The sequence below is a fragment of the Aquarana catesbeiana genome, linkage group LG09, assembly GCF_042186555.1.
Source record: "Aquarana catesbeiana isolate 2022-GZ linkage group LG09, ASM4218655v1, whole genome shotgun sequence".
Lineage (NCBI taxonomy): Eukaryota > Metazoa > Chordata > Amphibia > Anura > Ranidae > Aquarana > Aquarana catesbeiana.
The window spans coordinates 259,542,638-259,562,041 of NC_133332.1; the positions used below are offsets into that span (position 1 = coordinate 259,542,638).

Genomic DNA, 19,404 nt, shown 5'->3' on the forward strand with positions numbered 1-19,404 from the left:
CCCTACCACCGGGCCAGGGTTGTTGAGGGGAAGCAGACTTGTATGGTTCAGGGCGGGGGCGCTCGCTCGTTAACCACTTCAATGCACTATTATATACTCTGCACTGCCTGCACTGTGTATATAGTCTACACTGAATGCACTGTAAATATATATATACTGTATATATATATATATATAGATAGATAGATAGATAGATAGATAGATAGATAGATAGATAGATAGATAGATATGTAGATATATATATATATATGTAGATATATATATATATATATATATATATATATATATATACATACACTACACAGTATATATTAATCTAATTAATTAATTACATTAATACATTGCCTGCACTGTATATATATTCTACACTGACTACACTGTATATATATATATATATATATATATATATATATATATATATATACTAAACTGCCTTCACGCCACTAACTAACCTGCCTAATCTAGCTCAAGTTTTCAATCTCTCTCCATTGATGCACACTATACACGGCCGCCGTGTAAGCAGCCTTATATAGTGTGAGGCATGGACTTAGCCCCCTGAGCCATGATTGGCCAAAGGCACCCTGCCTTTGACCAATCATTGCTCTCACAGCAGATCGCGCTGTGACTGGCCAAAGCATGCAGGTCAGGTGCATGCTTTGGCCAATCAGCAGCCAACAATTCACTGCGATCTTGCAGTGCATTTTAGGGCAGCTTAATTTGCCACAAACGCCCCATATGTTCGATTGTTCTGCGAACAAACGAGCACCTGATGTTTGACTCATACATCGGGACCATCCCTAATCACAAGATATGGTAGAGCACTACAGTCCAATGTAACATGTCTCTACCTGGATTGGCACACTATTTGTAACCAATGCTTCATCTCCGTTCCTCTCTTCAGCCCTGGGGCCTTTTGCATTTAGCAAAAATATTGGCAATTTAAATTAACACTACCTCCTGACCACATTGGTGCATTACATTAACCATACACCTAGTGACTCTATGCACTCTATATGATTAAGTTTCCTGGAGCCATTGCTGAGACTCACTAGTCCCTCATTTGCCCTGGTCCATTTTGGGTTTTTCGGGTTTGGCATTGGAGCCCTGTTTGGCAGCGATGTCCCCCCTCGCTTGCTGGCACACTTATAGCGGTTTTCTTTCCTGTTCTTGAGTTATGACTTCCATCCATTGAATCATCAGCACATAGAGAAAACCTTGAAAAATCTGGAATTGCATAACCTATTGTCCCTGAAGAAGACCTCCACTATCTTTGTTGACACGTGTTGGAATTTCTTCTGTCCCATTACAAATGGACAGTTGATCAATAGGTTATTCTTGGTTTGGTTCAATGCAGTAATACATGCTATGTATTTGTTTTTATTGATCCAAATTTTTATCGGATGTTCTATGTAAACAAGGCAGATCACTGTTTGGTTAGAGGGGAATGTGCTGATCCTGTGTTCCTGCTAAGCGTCTTAGCGAATCCCTTGACATATCTTCTGTAATAAGAGCAGAATCCCAGAAATGTCCTAAGTTGGTAGGCCTCGGCCAGGAGGTGACAGCTTTCAGCTTCTGGGGGTCGGTGGCCACTTCGTCGACAGACACAATGTGGCCAAGGTAGTTGACTGAGGGTTGATAAAACTGGCACTTTTCCAGAGACAGCTTCAACCCCTTCATCATGGATTCTCTTCAGGACCTTCTCCAGACGCTCTTCGTGCTCTTCCAGGGTCTTGCCGAAAACGATGATGTCGTCTAAGTACACCAACATCTCGATCAGTTTCATGTCACCCACGGTCTTCTCCATTAGCCTTTGTAAGGTGGCTGGGGCACCAGACAGGCCTTGATGCATACGGTCAAATGCAAAGATCCCCTCCAAGGTAATAAAAATGGCCTTCTCCCGATCCTCAGGGTGCATGGGGGTTTGGTAATACCCACTATTCAAATCCCGCATGCTGAACCACTTCGCTCCTGACAGGCTCTACAAGGCATCTTCTATCCTTGGGGTGGTATATTGGTCGGGAATGGTCCTTCGGTTCAGTGTCCGGTAGTCAATATACAGCCTCAGTGACCCATTCTTCTTCCATACCACCACTATTGGGGAAGCGTATAGACTCTGGGACTCTCGGATGATACCTGCTCTCATCAACTCTGCCATTTGTTCACACAGATCCTCCATGTCCCCTAAAGGAATCCATCAAACTCTTTCCCTGAATGGCTTATACACTCGAAGAGATGGATCCAGCATTGGGCACTTTTTGCACACCCCACATCAAATTTACTCTTGGAGAATGCAAACTGCCATCTCAGGAGCTGAGTCTTGGCCCTTTGTTTACATTCTGGCAAAAGAGGAGTATTCTTCAGATAGGCGTACATATTCGCCAGCACACCATGGGTCAGCAATTTTTCGTCCAAAAAGTGATTACACATGCCTGATGAAGGGGTCCTGCGCGACTCCGAAACGTTGCACCTTCCTTTGTGATGTGATCTTTTTCATTAAAACTTTTTGGACGAAAAATTGCTGATCCATGGTGTGCTGGGGAATATGTACGCTTGTTTTATGTTTCCAGGACCCAACTGGTAATCGCTGCAGCACCCACCATTTTATGAGCCATTTCTACCAGGAACGTGTGCGATAGGAATATTTATCAGACTGCTATTCTTCAGATAGAACTCCTCCACAGTGATCCCATCCTTTGCTCCCCCCACCAAATCAGACAGCGGGACTGGGGTGGCCAGATTCACTTGTCCCAGCAACATCTGAGCTGGCATCTTCACTGGCGAGGCTGTTATGTTGCAGACACTAACCAAGATCTTCCCGTGACTTCTTTGCAACCTTCTGGTTGAAACCACCTCGGGAATTTTCTCCACTCCCATGTCTTCTCTCTGTCCGTCCGCTTCAAGGACAATGAAAGGGCCTGGTTGCTTCCAATTTAGCTTGACAGATGCTCGTAAACAGGCCACTTTACCAGGCTGTAACACCTTCTCACACCGGTTCAAGGTTTCAGATCTTTCCCACTCCTTCAGCTACGGCCTTCTGTTTTTGTACCAGGCGCTGGTAGGCTTGTCTCAGCATGGGGTGCACACTTGTAGTTGAAGTACCCGGCACCAGAACAAGAGGTGTCAACAGCCTTCTGACAAGATCAGTATTGGTCCCTTTGATGAGAGAACTCTTACTAGCCCCTGGGAGACAAGCACAGACCACTGCCAGAGTGTCAAAAGTCTCGGCTTTCCCAGCCACTGAGTTATTGAAGGTCAGCTTGACCGGTAGATAGCCATCATAGAGGAAGTTCTGAGTCACAATACCCCATATCTCCAGCTCTTCCAACTTCTGCAATGGCAGGTGCTTGAGGTGCTTGTCATAGAAGTATCTGTAGAGAAGGGTCACTTAAGCTCCAGTATCCAGAAGGGCCTTGGTGTAGACTCCTTTTACTTAGATGGGAACAACAGGAGAAGGTCACACCAGCTTGTCAGGGAGCATGGAGGAAGTGGTGGCCCTGGCCTGTTCCGTGGTTTGTATCCGCGCTCCTCTCTTGTAGAGATTCTGATTGGGCTTACGTCTACGCTAAGTTCTGGGATTCTTGTGTGCATTGACTCTCCAACACCGGGCAGCATGTGTCCAAGGAAATGGGACACTGGGTTGCTTGGAGGTAACAACGAGGGGCCCTCTGCAAGGGTTTGGACTTCCGCTGCTGTCTCTTCGCGTCATTGGTTTTGGAGCCAGTTACCGTAGATGGGCACCCGGTTGGCTCCTTCACCAGGGCCCTCCGAAGTTTCCCTCTGGCTTCTGGCACTGTGCTTCAGGCTTCACTGGGCTTGGACACACCTGTCAAACATTAAAACCACCTGATCTTACCTGCTCTAATGAATATTATTAGCCGGAGTGATTTTTGGCCAGAAAGTTTGATAACAGGGGGCCAACCCCCCTCATTAATCACTTAATAAGTCTCTAATTATGTGAGATCTAATCTCATCCTTATGTACCACCACCTATTATCTCTAATTTTATGTGGAATATCTCAGAAATGATGTGAGATCTAACGTTAAAACCACTTGATCTTACCGGATCTAACGAATATCTATTTCCTGGAATGATTTTTCACCAGAAAATTGCATGTGGGGGGGGGGGGGCAACCCATCCTTATAGACCACCTAATATCTCTATTTTTATGTGGAATATCTCTGAAATTTTGTGAGGTCTACTGTTAAAACCACTCGATCTTAACGGATCTAACGAATATCTATTAGACCGAATGATTTTTGGCCAGAAAATTTGATAAGGGGGGGCCAGCGCCCCCTCATTAATAACTTAATAAGTCTCCAATCATGTGAGATTTAACGTTAAAACCTCTTGATCTTACCGGATCTAACAAATAGCTTCCAAATTAGCTGTTTGGTCAATTTTTTGATAGAGGGGGGGGGGGGGGCTGATGACGGGTTAGCCCCCCATCAAATAACTGTTAATATTGCTTCTTCTGTGTGAGATCTAACGTAAACAATGGTTGATCTAACAAAGATTTAACAAACTGAGATGTTTGCAGGCGGAAATCTCCTGTAGCGTAAAAAGCCAGTGTTTTTTCGCACCCGTTGAGCCTCGGTAGGCATGTACTGCTTGCCATAGAATGTATGTACCGGTTTGGCTGTTTTTGCCCTGATGCGTTTTTGCTGCATTTTCTTTGCAACAAAAACGCAATACTTTTAAGGCTGCTTTCACACTGCTTTGTTTAAAAAAAAACACGGTAAAAACGCATATGCATTTTTGTTATGTTTTGATGTATTTCCTGGGTGCCTATTACCCAGCATGCATCTGTGGAACTTGGACAGGTGACTCAAAAAGCGCACCAAAAACGCAGTGTTAGTGTGTTGTTTTTTGATGCGTTCTCTATTCATTTCAATGAGGGCCTGCATTTTTGCTGCGGTTTTGGAAACAGCACCAAAGATGTAGCATGCAGAACTTTTCCACATGCATGCACCTGCAGCACAGTGGTGTGAAGAGTCCCATAGGGTTTAGAGGGATTGCATTACTGTTGCATTTTTACCACGGTGAAAACACAGCAAAAACGCATCCGTATGAAAGTAACCAAAATCTTATGCCCATCTTCACACTGCTGTGCTGTGGGTGCATGCATTTTGAAAAGTCCTGCATGCAGCCGAAAATGCATGTCCCCATTGAAACGGACAGAAACACATAAAAAATGCATCAAAAACGCACCTGCGTTATGTTTTTGGTGCGTTTTTTTGTTACATGTGGTTGAACTAGATGGACTTGTGTCTTTTTTCAACCTAACTATGTAACATGGCCAAGTTTCACAGGTGCATGCTCATACCTCCCAACATTTTGAGATGGGAATGAGGGACACCTACTAGCAAACGTACGTAGACACAGGACATGCCCCCTGCCACACCCCCTTAAAGGAGAATTAACCAATAAAAAAGGTTAATTAAATCAACAAGGGCTTTATTTTTAGCACTACTATTCCTTTATATTGGCTTTTAAAATTTACAAATGCAGCAATTTAGAATTTGGATGAAAGATTTAGCGCTGGGAAACACTATTGAAAGATAAAAAGTGCATTTTATATACAACCATATAGATCAGACCAAAATGAGGGACAGATGAGGGGGAAAGAGGGACAGAGGGACATTGCTCCAAATCAGGGACAGTCCCTCGAAATCAGGGACAGTTGGGAGCTATGCATGCTGGGTAAGGTTAGGTTCACGCCTGTGTGGGTGACTGCCGCTGTGGGGCACAGAAAGACATGCTGCCACTTAGGAGATGCGTGGGGGTGCCATTAATCCTAATGGCACCCCCATGCACTGGAAATCGCATCACAGGAAACCACACTGCACTTGCATTTTCCATGTGGGCCTTGATTTAAAAAAATAAAAGCGCAAGGACCTTTTCCCTGCGATTTCAGGATTTCTATTCACACGATTGGGCTGCTGTGCCCATACAAAACGCAGCTCGCAGAGCCACGCAAGCGTGAACCTAACCTGATAGGCAACCAAAAAAATGCGTTTTTGCAACCGAGCAGTGTGAAAGCAGCCTTAGGACTGGGATATACACTTTTTGCGTAGGCGTTTGCATGTGTGTATGACGTATTCCCCAAATGCGAAATGTCCATGGTCGGGGAAAAAAATCATCTGTGCGTGTGTGGGTAAATGCGGATACGAGAAAGCACTGGCATTTACCCGTGCACGGCAAATCACCTCTATGGCCGTCTGGGCACGCCTCTGGTACAGAAAAACGCTGGGATTTTTTACGCTAGAGATTTGGCCCGCAGACATCCGTGTGTGTGCATGTAAGAGATCGCACATGAGGCACAGCTGTACTCAAACACACGGGCATAGAGCTATACTAGTTTTTCATGGTGTGCGCCTCTCTGTACCTGTGTGAATGAGCCCCTAACAAAGGTCTCAAAGTGGCGGCGGCCCTCCAGCTGTTGCCAAACTACAAGTCCCATGAGGCATTGCAAGGCTGACAGTTACAAGTGTGATTCCCTCAGGCACAGGCATGATGGGACTTGTAGTTCCGCAACAGCTGGAGGACCACTAGTTTGAGATCCCAGGGTCAAAAGATTATATGAGAACTTAGTAGGCTTGCCACCTCATCCCTTTAAACCCAAACACATATGAATTACACAGGCTCTGAATTTAAAGTGGAGTTCCACCCACTTTTACAACTCTTCAGCATCCCTCACTAAACTGTGCAATGTAAACAAATTGGATATGTTTTTATTTTTTTTCTCAGCACCTACTGTATATCTGCTGTATTCATTTTTCACTTCCTCCTCCCTGGCCGCGGCCCATCGCATCATTTCCTGTTTGCAATGCCTTCTGAGAAGGGGCGGCAACTTCCTCTGAAACTGCCGTTGCTATGGAAACCTGACCTGAAACCTATTACACTGCTTGTGCTGCACTGAGCATGTGCGAGATCTGCAAGGATGAGATCCAGGAAGAAATACAGTCTGGCATCAGATGCCCACACTTAAGATGGCCACAGTCTGCTGTAAGTTTATAAAATAACAAACTACTGCTATAAACTAACAAAACAGACCTTAGTTTACAGACTAACTTTACTAGAATACATTAAGCTTGTGTATTATAGGGGTATTTTTATTTAAAAAGTATAATTTCGGCCAGAACACCACTTTAATGCAGATAAGGCACCAAGTGAGTTTAATTAGCACCCTAACCGCTTTTCCGCATGCCGCACGCCGATGTACGTCGGCAAAATGGCACGCGTGCGCAAAAGGGTGTACCCGTACGTCCCTTCGTAATCCCGGGCTAGCGGGCGCGCATGCTCGTGGGTCCTGTGAACATTATGTCCGCCGGTGGACCGCGATCGCGTCGAGGAGAGGCAGAACGGGAAGATGTAAACGAGGCATTTCCTTGTTCTGCCTAATGACATGACAGGGAGCTACTGCACCCTGTGATCGGGAGCAGTGATCCCTGTCATGTTCTAGGTAGCCCATCCCCCCCTACAGTTAGAACACACTGAGGGAACACATTTAACCTCTTGATCGCCCACTAGTGTTAACCCCTTCCCTACCAGTGACATTTACACATTAATCAGTGGCTATTTTTAGCTCTGACCGCTGTATAAATGTGAACGGTCCCAAAATAGTGTCGCAAGTGTCCGATCTGTCCGCCACAATGTCGCAGTCCCGATAAAAATCGCAGATCACCGCCATTACTAATAAAAAAAAAAAAATTTTTTTTAAAATGCCATAAATGTATCCCCTATTTTGTAGACTCTATAACTTTTGCGCAAACCAATCAATATACGCTTACTGCGATTTTTTTCTACCAAAAATATGTAGAAGAATACATATCGGCCTAAACTGAGGAAGAAATTTTTTTTATTTTTTGGGGGGATATTTATTATAGCAAAAAGTTAAAAATATTGCTTTTTTTTTCAAAATTGTCGCTCTTTTTTTGTTTATAGCGCAAAAAATAAAAAACGCAGAGGCGATCAAATACCACCAAAAGAAAGTTTTATTTGTGGGGAAAAAAAGGAGGTCAGTTTTGTTTGGGTGCAACGTCGCACGACCGCGCCATTGTCAGTTAAAGAAACTCGGTGCCATATAGCTGAAAATGCTCTGGTCATTGAGGGGGTAAAATCTTCCGGGGCTGAACCTGTGTAATTGATATGTGTTCGGTTATAAAGGGATGAGGTGGGAACTCTAGAACTTAGTGACGGTGACATCTTTATGGTCCACATAGAGGACAATTGCAGCAATGCATCCTTTACTGTATGCGGAAAGGTGTCCTTCCTCACCTCAGAAAAGTGAATGGCATGAATTACATGTTTACATTCACTATATGTATAACTAATACACTCATATACAATGAATGGTTTATTTACACCATTTATTCACTGGGCCCGTTATTTCTTTATTTATTGTCGCACTTTTTTTTTCTTTATTCACCTCATCACCCTGCTAACAGCAAGGCAACGCCCCCCTATATGAGTTTAGCCAATCAGCCAAACTTTTTCACGTCGGGGCGGGATCTGTGGGGGAATGAGCGACGGCGCCTTCACCAATCGCTGTCTCTTTGTATTTAGTTGCAGCCCCGCCATTGGTCGGCAGAAGCTGTTTGAAACGAAACGGACTGCGGGGCTCGGTGTACCGGAAATTGGAGGGAAGAGCCCGGCGCGTCCCCAGACTGCAGAAATAAAGTTCCGAGGCCGCGTTCTGTCCGCTGCGTATGGACCTGGCGGCGGTGTAACCCTATGGGCGTGAGAGCAGGTAACTAAAGGCAGCCAGAAAGTTGGTGTGTTTATTGTTAGGCGTCCCCTCCGCCTTTCTCTATTGGAGGTCATGCTGTAGTCTGCTGGAGGAGGTCTGTATGTGATCTGTGCTGCTGAGCTTTGGAGAAAATCCTTACCTGCCCTTGTAGTGGGGGTCCCCCAACACTTCAGGGGTTAAATGCTCATTTTGTGTGTAGGGTCCCTTTTAAACGGGGTGTTTCCCCCCCCCCCCCCCCTTACTGTACCCCCTCGCTCCTGCAGGCGCCTCCCCCTCGGTGCGACCGCTGTCCTCGCCGCTTTTTCCATTGTTTGCACTCCAACCGCCTGCTGACCGCTGTTGGGGCTTTACTAGAGATGAGTTTGTTGCGTTCTCTAAAAGCGATTATATCCAATAAGCTGCTAGCCGGGTCATTTCCCCTCCCCCACCTCCCTTCCATGGCACATGTAAACAAAGGGGGCAGCATGTTGTTGCCCTTGGGATCAGTCAATCATGTGACCAGCATCCCGCCCCTTTGTTTACATTATTATTATTATTATTATTATTATTATACGCGACTTATATAGCGCCAACAGTTTACGCAGCGCTTTACAATGTATAGGGGGGACAACACAATTACACTACTATACAAAAGGTACAGGAGGTCCCGGCTCGTAGAGCTTACGTTCTTAAGGGAGGGGGTGGTGGTGTTGGTACAAAAGGTAATAGCTGCAGAGAATGATTTGATGGGGGCGGCTTGGGGATGGTTGTTATGTGGGTGTGGGATAGGTTTCCCTGAATAAATTGAGTTTTTTTCAGGGATCTCCCTAAAGGTGGACAGGGTAGGGGCTGATCGGGCATACCGGGGCAGGGAGTTCCAGAGGATGGGAGAGGCTCTGGAGAAGTCCTGAAGGTGAGCATGGGAGGAGGTAATTTGTGGGGAAGGAGGGGGGTGATGAGAGAGCCTGCAGCTGATTGGATTAGAAAATGGCGCAAAGTGGAAGTTTGGTTATGAGTTTGGAGGATGCCCCGAGATCATCTCTAGATTTAAGTGATTGTAAAGGATCGTGTTTTTAATTTAAAAATAAATAAAAAAATATTCAAATCATTGGATTTGATTGACAGCAGCGGGAGCCAATGGCTGCACTGCGTCAATCTATCCAATCAAGAGCCGAGAGACAGCGTGTCCCTGCCGGACAGATCAAGGGTCTCAGGTAAGTAAAACGGGGGGGCGGTGACTGCCAGGTGCTTTTTTTTTTTTTCCCACCTTCATGCATAGGATGCATGAAGGTGAAAAAACAAGAGGGTTTTCATTCCCTTTTTAAAGAGGAAGTAAACCCTAATGGGTTTTACTTCCTCTTTATTTCCCTGCAAAGGTAAAGCATAATGGGCTACTTTGCACCTGCGATATCCCCACTAGCAGCGAGCGTCCAGCTTCACCCCTTTTCCTTCCGGGCCCGTGAACTCCGGCTCTGTGACTGGCCAGAGTCGTGTGACGTCACTCCCGTGCGCAGCAGCCACCAGTCACAGCGTGAACCCCTTTAGAAACGGCACAATGTGCCCATTCTAAAGTGCGCATGCGCTGTAGCTATCGGTGCACCGCTTTTATTGTAAATATCTCGTGGAGGTTTAGGAGATATTTCCAGCACCTACAGGTAAGCCTTAATATAGGCTTACCTGTAGGTAAAAAGTGGCTGTACAACCATTTTTATGGCTGCATTTACACCTGAGCGTTTTCAGCTCATAAAACGCCCAACAAGTAAAATTCCATTCATTTCAATGGCAGCTGTTCACATCTAAGCGTTTTGTCACCTGAAGCAAAACGCCTGGAAAAACACCCTAAGCTCAAAAAAAGAACATTTATTTGGGGCAGATTACAGGCATTTTTCTGCCTATTTACATTGGTGACCTGAACAAAATCGCGGTAAAAACGCCCGACTTTGAAACTCTCAGGTGTGAATACAGCCTAAGACCCCTTTCACACTGAGGTGCTTCTAAACTGCCTAAAAAAAAGGTGCGCCTTTTGAAGGACACGTGACTCAAAAACTTCTCCAAAGACTATTTTGAAGCACTTTTACATAGTAGGTGAGGTTGAAAAAGACACAAGTCCATCAAGTCCAACCCATGTGTGTGATTTATATGTCAGTATTTTTACTTTTTTCCAAATATAATTTTTATTGGACACCAGTAAAGGGCGAGACCCCATTATTACAACAATAATATGAAGATAATTGAGGTTGTAAACATGTAGTTCAAGTGGTTGTAAATGCTTTACAACCACTTTTTGCTACAGGCAAGCCTATAGTTAGACTTGTAGCTACACTGGAAATCTCCTAAACCTGCACAGTTTATGAGATCTCCCCAGTATCTGCATGTGGTGACTCAGTTAGACTGTGCTGTTACCGACGGATCCTGTGCGCATGCGCGGGAGTGACGTCATCGCGGTTCCGGCCAATCACAGCTCCGGAGCCCACGATACCAGGAAGTAACTCGTTTCCTGTATTTTGGTACACAGAAATGATTTAAGGGCAAATTGGATGATGTACTGTTTTTGTATCGCAGAGAACTTGCCGCTGAGATCTGTCTCCCATCTCTCCAGACCGGGTAGATGTGGTTGTTCCGGGGGTGTCCAAAAGGGAATTATTTTGGAGAAAACTTGGGGTAAAGGCTCAGTCCCAGAACAAGACTCTTTAAAAGTCGTCAGTTGACGAGAGAAGCTCTGGGGATAGATGCAGGAAATGATGCAGTTGTGCCGCTTTCCAGAATGAAAGTTGGTAGGGGCCCGCAGTGTTGGGTTAACTCCCGAAATGGAGGGCCACTGCCCCGCAGCAACAAACTGTAAAAGTATGGTCACTGCCTGAGTTGCGCAAGGATTTGAATTCTGCAGCTTGAAGGCCTGGCGAAAATTGCGGATGATCGGAGGATATGGTGATTTTTTATTTTTCGTCCTGATAGAAGCTTGCAGGGCAGCTTGGGAGCTTTGCCTTAATGTGGCCCTTATCAGTGGGTGAGATTTCACCACTTGAGGTAAAGAATTGTAGCACCATAGAGCACTCTTCAAGGGTATTTTGGTTTGAGTTTGTTCTATTTGTACCCAGAGTTTGGATACCGCACGGTGCTGCTAATCAAGCACTCTACCCAGATGGATAGCCTGGTAATACTTGTGGATATCTGGCAATGCCAGCCCCCCCCCCCGTTTTTGTTTTGGTAGAGACATTTGGGTCCAAAGAAGGTGGGTTTTCTCCAAGCATCTTCCAGGACAGCCCATGAGACCTTGGGCTCCTCCTACCAGGACAGGAAACATGTCACCCCCACCAGATAAAAGGGCGGTCCTCTAGGCCCATGTCAGTTATTTGTGTTTCCTCCGGACGGGGGGTAACATGTTCCTGGAACCTCCTCCCATAGGCCTTTTGAGCAGGGGCTCTGTATGGCTAATTTTTTTTTTTTGGGGGGGGGGGGGGGGGGCAGATCACTTACCTCTTCCTCTGCCAGAAGCAGCACACCGCTGGGGAGGTTGGCTGTGCTGCTGTTCCCTGTCCTCAGTGGCTGGAGAGGGCCAGGACCGGTGTGAGGTCGGACCCCTAGCGCAGCGCAGTGCATTGCACGAATAGCTCAGCCGAGCATCGGTTGTCCTTCCCTGCCGACAGCATGGCTAATCTGTGAAGGGAATGGAGGAAGCCGCAGCGATCGAGGGGCCGGAGCTATTGCGCTCCAAGCTGGCCCACAGGAAGTGCCTGGAGAGGGTTACTTCCGGGACATATGACGTCATCATCGGACGCCAGAGACGCAGTTCCAGTCTCCATAAACGGCGCGAACAGAGAACGCTGGCTGCTAGTGTTTTTTGGTGTAAAGCAGCCAGGCTGTGGATGACCAAGAGGGGCAGAATGGATCCTCCTGCAGTACCTGCACAGGCAGCGGATGCGGTTCCCAGCACCTCACAGATAAGCCTGGGGTGTTCTGTCACCACCTTGCTATCCCTGTTAGTGTTCCCTCCCCCTCCCCCCTCTGTAGTAGTGGGTGTAAGGGGACACATTTTCTCCCTCCTGCACGTGGTGTTACGGAGTGATTGGGTGGCTTTAATTACATTGTTGGTCATTTATTTTGTCTTGCAGACCAAGACTCAAGACAAGGCCCAAGCGCAGCCAATTGAGCAAAACAAATTTGTCGCACCTGTATAGATGACCCGGTTGCCTTTTGCCAGAAGATGCTTACTTCTGTTAGGGATAAGCTTGCGTCCACCTTCAGTTCCTTTAGAACGCTTATTGACAAGCTCCAGACTCCAGCAGAGAGTCCATCTTCACGGAAGGCGTCAGTCAGCACTCCGCAGCAGGCAGAGAGTGAAGACTCTGAGGCTGAGGTCAGATCTACCCGTTCTTCTCTGGAAGAATCGGGGTCAGATACAGAGCCCAGGGATAGAGAATCCACTCGAGGCTCAAGATTTAAGTTATCTGAGGATGTAGATGACTTGTTAAAGGCTATCTATACTACCCTTGAATTAAGAGGAAGAGGTTCAGTTATCCAAACATGATCTTATGTATAAAGGATTGCATAAGAGAAAATCGAGAATTTTTCCAGTTCATAGTTCTTTGGTTGATACTATTAAACTGGAATGGGATACTCCTGAGAGACAACCATTCTTCTCTAGTAACCTAAAAAGGAGGTTTCCTTTTGATGAGGACACTGCGCAGCCGTGGCATAAGAATCTCAAGTTGGACGCACCTCTTTCAAAGGTTTCAAAAAACTCGGACCTAGCGTTCGATGATATGGGCACGCTTAAGGATCCGATGGACAAGAGGGGGGATATCCTTCTCCACAGAGCCTGGGACTCAGCGGTTGAAAACCTGAAACCAGCTCTGGCTTCCACTTGTGTGGCCAGAAATCTGGAGGTTTGGTTGACTCAGATTCAGTCATCTGTCAGCAGGTACCTCCAGAGAGCAAATTTTAAAGTCTTTTCCTCTCCTCCTATTTCAGGCAGTGGGTTTTTTGGCGGATTCTTCCGCTGAGTCTGTAAGAATGTTGGCCGGGACTTCGGCTCCAGTGAACTCGGCCAGGAGAAGCCTTTGACTTAAGACCTGGTCAGGGGACTCTGCCTCCAAGTTGCGCCTTTGTTGCCTTCCCTTAACTGGCGATCATTTATTTGGCCCAGGTCTACAGGAGGCACTGGAACGCACGGCTGATAAGAAAAAGGCGTTTCCTGTGAAAAAGAGAGTTCCGACAGCCAGAAAATTGTTTCGTGGCCAAGGCAGACAACAGAGTCCTAGAGAAAAGGACAGCAGGCCGAAAAAGCATTGGACTGGGCACAAAGGCAGAGGCAAAGGGGGAGTGCTGTTTAACCCTCAACAGCCCGCCAAGCCACAGTGACTTGTGTTCCCCGGTGGGAGGGAGATTGAGGGCCTTCATCCCACAGTGGGCAGCAGTCACTCCGAGCCCCTTCATTCTGGACCTAGTGACCAACGGGTACAGGCTGGAGTTTGTTCACCAACCACCAGAATGTTTGTTGGTCACATTTCCTCTACAAGATCGGGAGAAAGCGAGGGCTCTGGGTCTCCAGATTGGAGACTTATTAGAGTAGGCTTTATGGCCACGTTGGACTTAAGGGATGCCTATCTTCACATCCCTATCCATCCAGCCTTCCAAAAGTTTTTGAGATTGGCAGTGAAGACTAGTATGGGGACCCGACATTTTCAATTTCAAGCCCTCCTTTTCGGTCTTTCCTCAGCCCCACGCATCTTTAAGAACGTGTTGGGGGAAGCGCTGGTGCCACTGAGATTAAAGGCGATAACTGTTATCCCTTACTCGGACGACCTCCTGATAGTAGCAAAGACATACCAGAGGCTGTTGGAGGATCTCCAGGCTGTACAGGACTTTTTACAGTCCCTAGGCTGGCTGATAAACAAAGAAAAATCGTCCTTGATCCCGGCCCAGAAAGTATCTTATCTGGGTTACAATTTTTGCTCAGTGAAGCAAAGGGTTTTTCTTCCTCAGGAGAAGATTACCAAAGTGTTCCAGACTATGTCAGCATTGCAAACCAACCAGTTGGTCTCTCTGAGACAGGAGTTGAGGGCAGTGGGTCTTATGACCTCATGTTTTCCCGCAGTACCATGGGCGAGACTCCATCAGCGTCCGTTACAAATGTTTTTCTTTTAAGAAACTGGGACATGGACGTAAGGTCTCTGGAGTCATGGATCCGGCTTCCCGACAGTATAAAAAGAAGCCTGTGGTGTTGGAGAGCTGGTCAGCACCTAGCAGGAGGTCTCCCATGGTCCTTTCCCATATCCCGAAGGATTACCAGGGATGCGAGTTCCTGGGGATGGGGGGCCCACCTCAGCAATACAGTAGCACAGGAAGAGTGGTCCTCAGGAGGCAAGGGCCTCATCCAATCAGAGCTGCTTGCAGTCCAGAGAGCCCTGCGGTCTTTTCAGATGGAGATCAGAGGTCACAACCTCCAAATTCTGTCGGACAATATCGCGACAGTCGCGTATATATACAAGCAGGGAGGCACGAGAAGCTGGATGCTTCAGTCCATTGCCCAGGAGATCCTTTCATGGGCAGAGCGGAATCTAGCATCTATTTCTGCTGTACACCTGAAGGGGACAAACAATTGCCTGGCAGATTATCTCAGCCATCGCAGGATAGACCGAGACAACTGGTCCCTTCATCCCGAAGTCTTTGCAGACCTCACTAAGAGATGGGGTTATTCCGTAGCGGATTTGTTCGCAAATCGAAACAACCGCAAGACGGAGATTCTTTTCCATGAACCTGGCAGACCAAGCCTTGGGGATCGATGCTCCTGGCAAACCCCTGGCCTATGTTATGCCTTTCCGCCAATCAGACTGATTCCAGAAGTCCTCCGGAAGTTTCTGCTAGAAGAGACGGATCTAATTCTAATTGCCTCATTTTGGCCCAAGAGGCCATGGTTTTCCCTGCTACAGTCTCTGTTTTCAGAGCCTCCGCGAGTCTTCCGAAAAGGGAAGACTTATTATTGCAGGGTCCAGTATCACACCCTGAGGTGGTTTCCTTTAAACTTGACGGCCTGGTATCTGAAGAAAAGATACTGAGCGCCCAGGGGTTCTCTGACAAGGTAGTCAAGACTCTTGTTAATTGCCGGAAGCCGGTTACTAGAGCCATATATTCCAAAGTTTGGAAAAGGTTTAACTCATGGTTATCTGAAAACGAAAGATTAACACATGATATTCCGTCTATTTTGGAATTTTTCCAAGAGGGTGTCGACAAAGGTCTTTCAGTTAGTACCTTTTAAAGGTACAGGCGGCAGCTATTAGTGTGTTCCTCCAGTTTCTCTCCTGGAAAATCCCACTATAGCCAGATTTTTCAAATCTATCTATCTCTAAGGCCAGACCAGTAGTAGTGAGAGGTTGTCCAACGTGGGATCTGTCCCTAGTACTCCAAACTCTGGGAAGTATTTTAGTTAAAGTGGGGTTCCTGTTGCTAGGGGGTCCCTCGTAGTCTGCCCCTTCCAGTGCCTGGGCTGGTGACATCGCTTCCCCCTCAGCACAGGAAGGGCTCTGCTCCCTCCCTCCTGTCAATCATCTGGGACCCATTACAGGTCCCAGGTGACTGAGCGGCCAATCGCGGCGCCGCTCGCGCATGAGCAGTGGGTGCCAGGCTTTGAAGCCACAGCCTGGCGCCCACAGTTGCAATGCCGGCACCGCGGAACGGAGGGGGAGACGAGCGGGGCTTCGATCCCCCGCATCGCTGGACCCTGGGACAGGTAAGTGTCCAATTAAAAGTCAGCAGCTGCAGTATTTGTAGCTGCTGACTTTTAAATTTTTTTTTTTTTTGACTGGACCTCGGGTGGAACTCCTCCTTTAAGTTACTTACATTAAAGACTGTGTTCCTTATAGCTGTTACCTCAGCTCGTAGGGTGAGTGAGTTGCAGGCCCTATTGGTTAGGGAGCCCTTCCTCACGATTTTTGAGGATTGAGTTGTTTTACGAACCGATCCAGGTTTTTTGCCCAAGGTAGCAAGTACATTCCACCGATCTCAGGACATTGTATTGCCAACCTTTTTGTAGTTCACCACAGGGCGACTTAGAAAGAAAATTTAGTTTTCTAGATGTAAGAAGGATTCTCTTAGTCTATCTTGAGGTCACCAAGACCTTTAGGAAAACTGATGCCTTATTTGTCTTTTTCTGGAGTTCACAAGGGGAATAGTGCATCTAAAGCCACATTAGCTAGATGGATGAAGCAAGCCATCTTGGAAGCTTACAAAATTAGGGAGGTTCCTACACCTTTTGTTACTGCGCACTCAACTAGAGCCTTGTCTACGTCTTGGGCTGAGAGGGCTGGTGCCTCACCGGAACAAATTTGCAGGGCTGCCACTTGGTCCAGTTACTCGACCTTCATTAAACATTATCGCCTGGATCTCCTATCACCTGAGGAGCAGGTGTTTGGTCGTAAGGTCCTTCAGGCAGTTGTTCCTCCCTAGATTGGTAAGTTCTGGCTCATCGTCTCATGGGCTGTCCTGGAAGATGCTTGGAGAAAAGTTGAGTTAGACTTACCGGTAACTCCTTTTCTGAGAGTCTTCCAGGACAGCCGGATTCCCACCCGGTATTGTCTGAAGTTATGTGTATTATGCATATGTTTTGCAGGGTCCTACGGTTCTTGAGAAGACTGTCATAGGCCTGGAGGACTGCCCTTTTATCTGGTGGGGGTGACATGTTTCCTGTCCTGGTAGGAGGAGCCCAAGGTCTCATGGGCTGTCCTGGAAGACTCTCAGAAAAGGAGTTACCGGTAAGTCTAACTCGGCTTTTTTGTGAGCCCAAACAAAGAGGGTGAAGAGGGCTTGTACTCGCTTAAAAGAAAGAAAAAAAGAAATTGGTATCTGTATGGGCAAAGCCTGGGACAGGTAAAGGTGCTTCGGTAGAATGCACATCTTTATAAGGTTGGATCTGCCAAACCAGGAGTGTAGTCCTTTATGACAGTTCTCTAGAAGAATACGGGTTTTGACTAATAGAGGTGAGATCGTATGTACGTGATAGGTCGGACGGGATGTATATGTCAGTATTACATTGTATATCCCTGTATGTTGTGGTCGTTCAGGTGCTTATCTAATAGTTTTTTTGAAACCATCGATGCCCCCCACTGAGACCACCGCCTGTGGAAGGGAATTCCACATCCTTGCCGCTCTTACAGTAAAGAACCCTCTACGTACAGTAGTTCAAGGTTAAACCTCTTTTGAAATTTTAGTGAATGGCCACGTGTCTTTTTAAACTCCCTTCCGTGAAAGTTTTATCCCTATTGTGGGGTCACCAGTACAGTATTTGTAAATTGAAATCATAACCCCTCTCAAGTGTCTCTTCTCCAGAGAGAATAAGTTCAGTGCTCGCAACCTTTCCTCATAACTAATATCCTCCAGGCTGTGTATACCAATGGTACCAAAGACAAAAACAAGCGTTTTTTGTTTTGAATGTTCTCCGGAGTTCAGCTTTAACTACTCCTTTCTTCTACTCCTTTTCATAGGTGACATGTGTTCTGCTTGTGCCCTGACTATTGGTGAGCTGTCCTCTAACTGGTAAAAATTGTGATGTTAAGCTTCACAGCAACCGTACCAAGACAGTGAGGAAGTTCAGTGGTTTCCTGTGCCAGCTAATTCTCTGCCCCATGAGCAAGCCTTGTGATACAACTATATATAGCAGTTCTGATACTTTACGTTTGACTTGTCAGTTTGTAGAATCTTCATTTCCTGCTGATTTGATTCTTTTTTTTTTCTGCTATTCTGAAGTTGCATTAGGGCCTCTTTCACAATTATGTGACTTGGGACTGCGAAGTCGCAAGACATGACGTACCCCACGATTTCCAATGAGTACCATTCATATCTGTGCGACTTCAAGGTAGTCCCTGTACTACTTTGGTCTGCTTTGATGCAAGTTAAGGTCTGTAGGTCTCCTAGTTTACACAGGCATTCCCTGAAATTGTGGCAAAAATCGTACAACTTTCAAGTCGCAGCAGTGTGAAAGGGGTCTAAAGGTATTGTACACTTTCAAATGTTTTGGTAGTTTTTTTTAAAGATTGGGTCCAGGGGATATATATATATATATATATTAATTATAATATATAATTTTTTTTTTCTCATAGTAACATTGGACCAGCTTGGACACTTGGGTGGGGGAGGGGGGGGTTCCAATAAAGAGACCCTGTCACCAACTTAAACATTTACAGCTAAAGGCACAAGAAAATAACGTATTTTAAATGTGTACTTGCACTTTTTTTTTTTTTTTTTTTTTTTTTTTTTTATGCATCTTCAATGTGCATTTGAACTTGCCACAGAATTTTTGAATTGTCAGCTCCCTAGCACAGCTCCCTTCCTTCATGTATGTAGCGCCCCCCCCCCCCCCCCCCCCCCTCTCTTCTTGTTGTAAAGACCTGCTCACACCAAATGCGTTGCGTTGAGCTGGTCAGACCTGTGCAACGAATAGCAGATCATACACTGTCTGTCTGTGTTCGGGAACCAGCACCCTCGCAGCTGACAAATTGGGAACAGAGGCTCTGTGATTGCAGCTGCTGCATCCCAGGTGACATGAATGGGACGGTCTGCCCGGGGAAAAACCTGTGCTGGCCAACACAGGCCTAGCTGGGGCATACGCTCAAAGCAGTATTCATTCCTATCACAAACCTTTTATTATTTTGCCGTTTACCAATTTTATGTGATGGCTCCA

General features: G+C 46.3%; 1 protein-coding gene across 2 annotated transcripts in view; it reads left to right on the forward strand.

Moving 5' to 3' along the window:
- The first annotated feature begins 8,568 nt into the window (after positions 1-8,568).
- LOC141108565 (protein bicaudal D homolog 2-like) overlaps positions 8,569-19,404 on the forward strand; it is a 73,666-nt gene continuing 62,830 nt past the window's right edge. The window contains exon 1 of one of the 2 annotated variants that reach the window (XM_073600281.1): positions 8,569-8,750. The gene's annotated coding sequence lies outside the window, so the exon portion shown is untranslated. Of the gene's footprint in view, positions 8,751-17,333; positions 17,480-19,404 lie in introns of those variants that run through there. The other variant, XM_073600282.1, reaches the window with a different exon arrangement.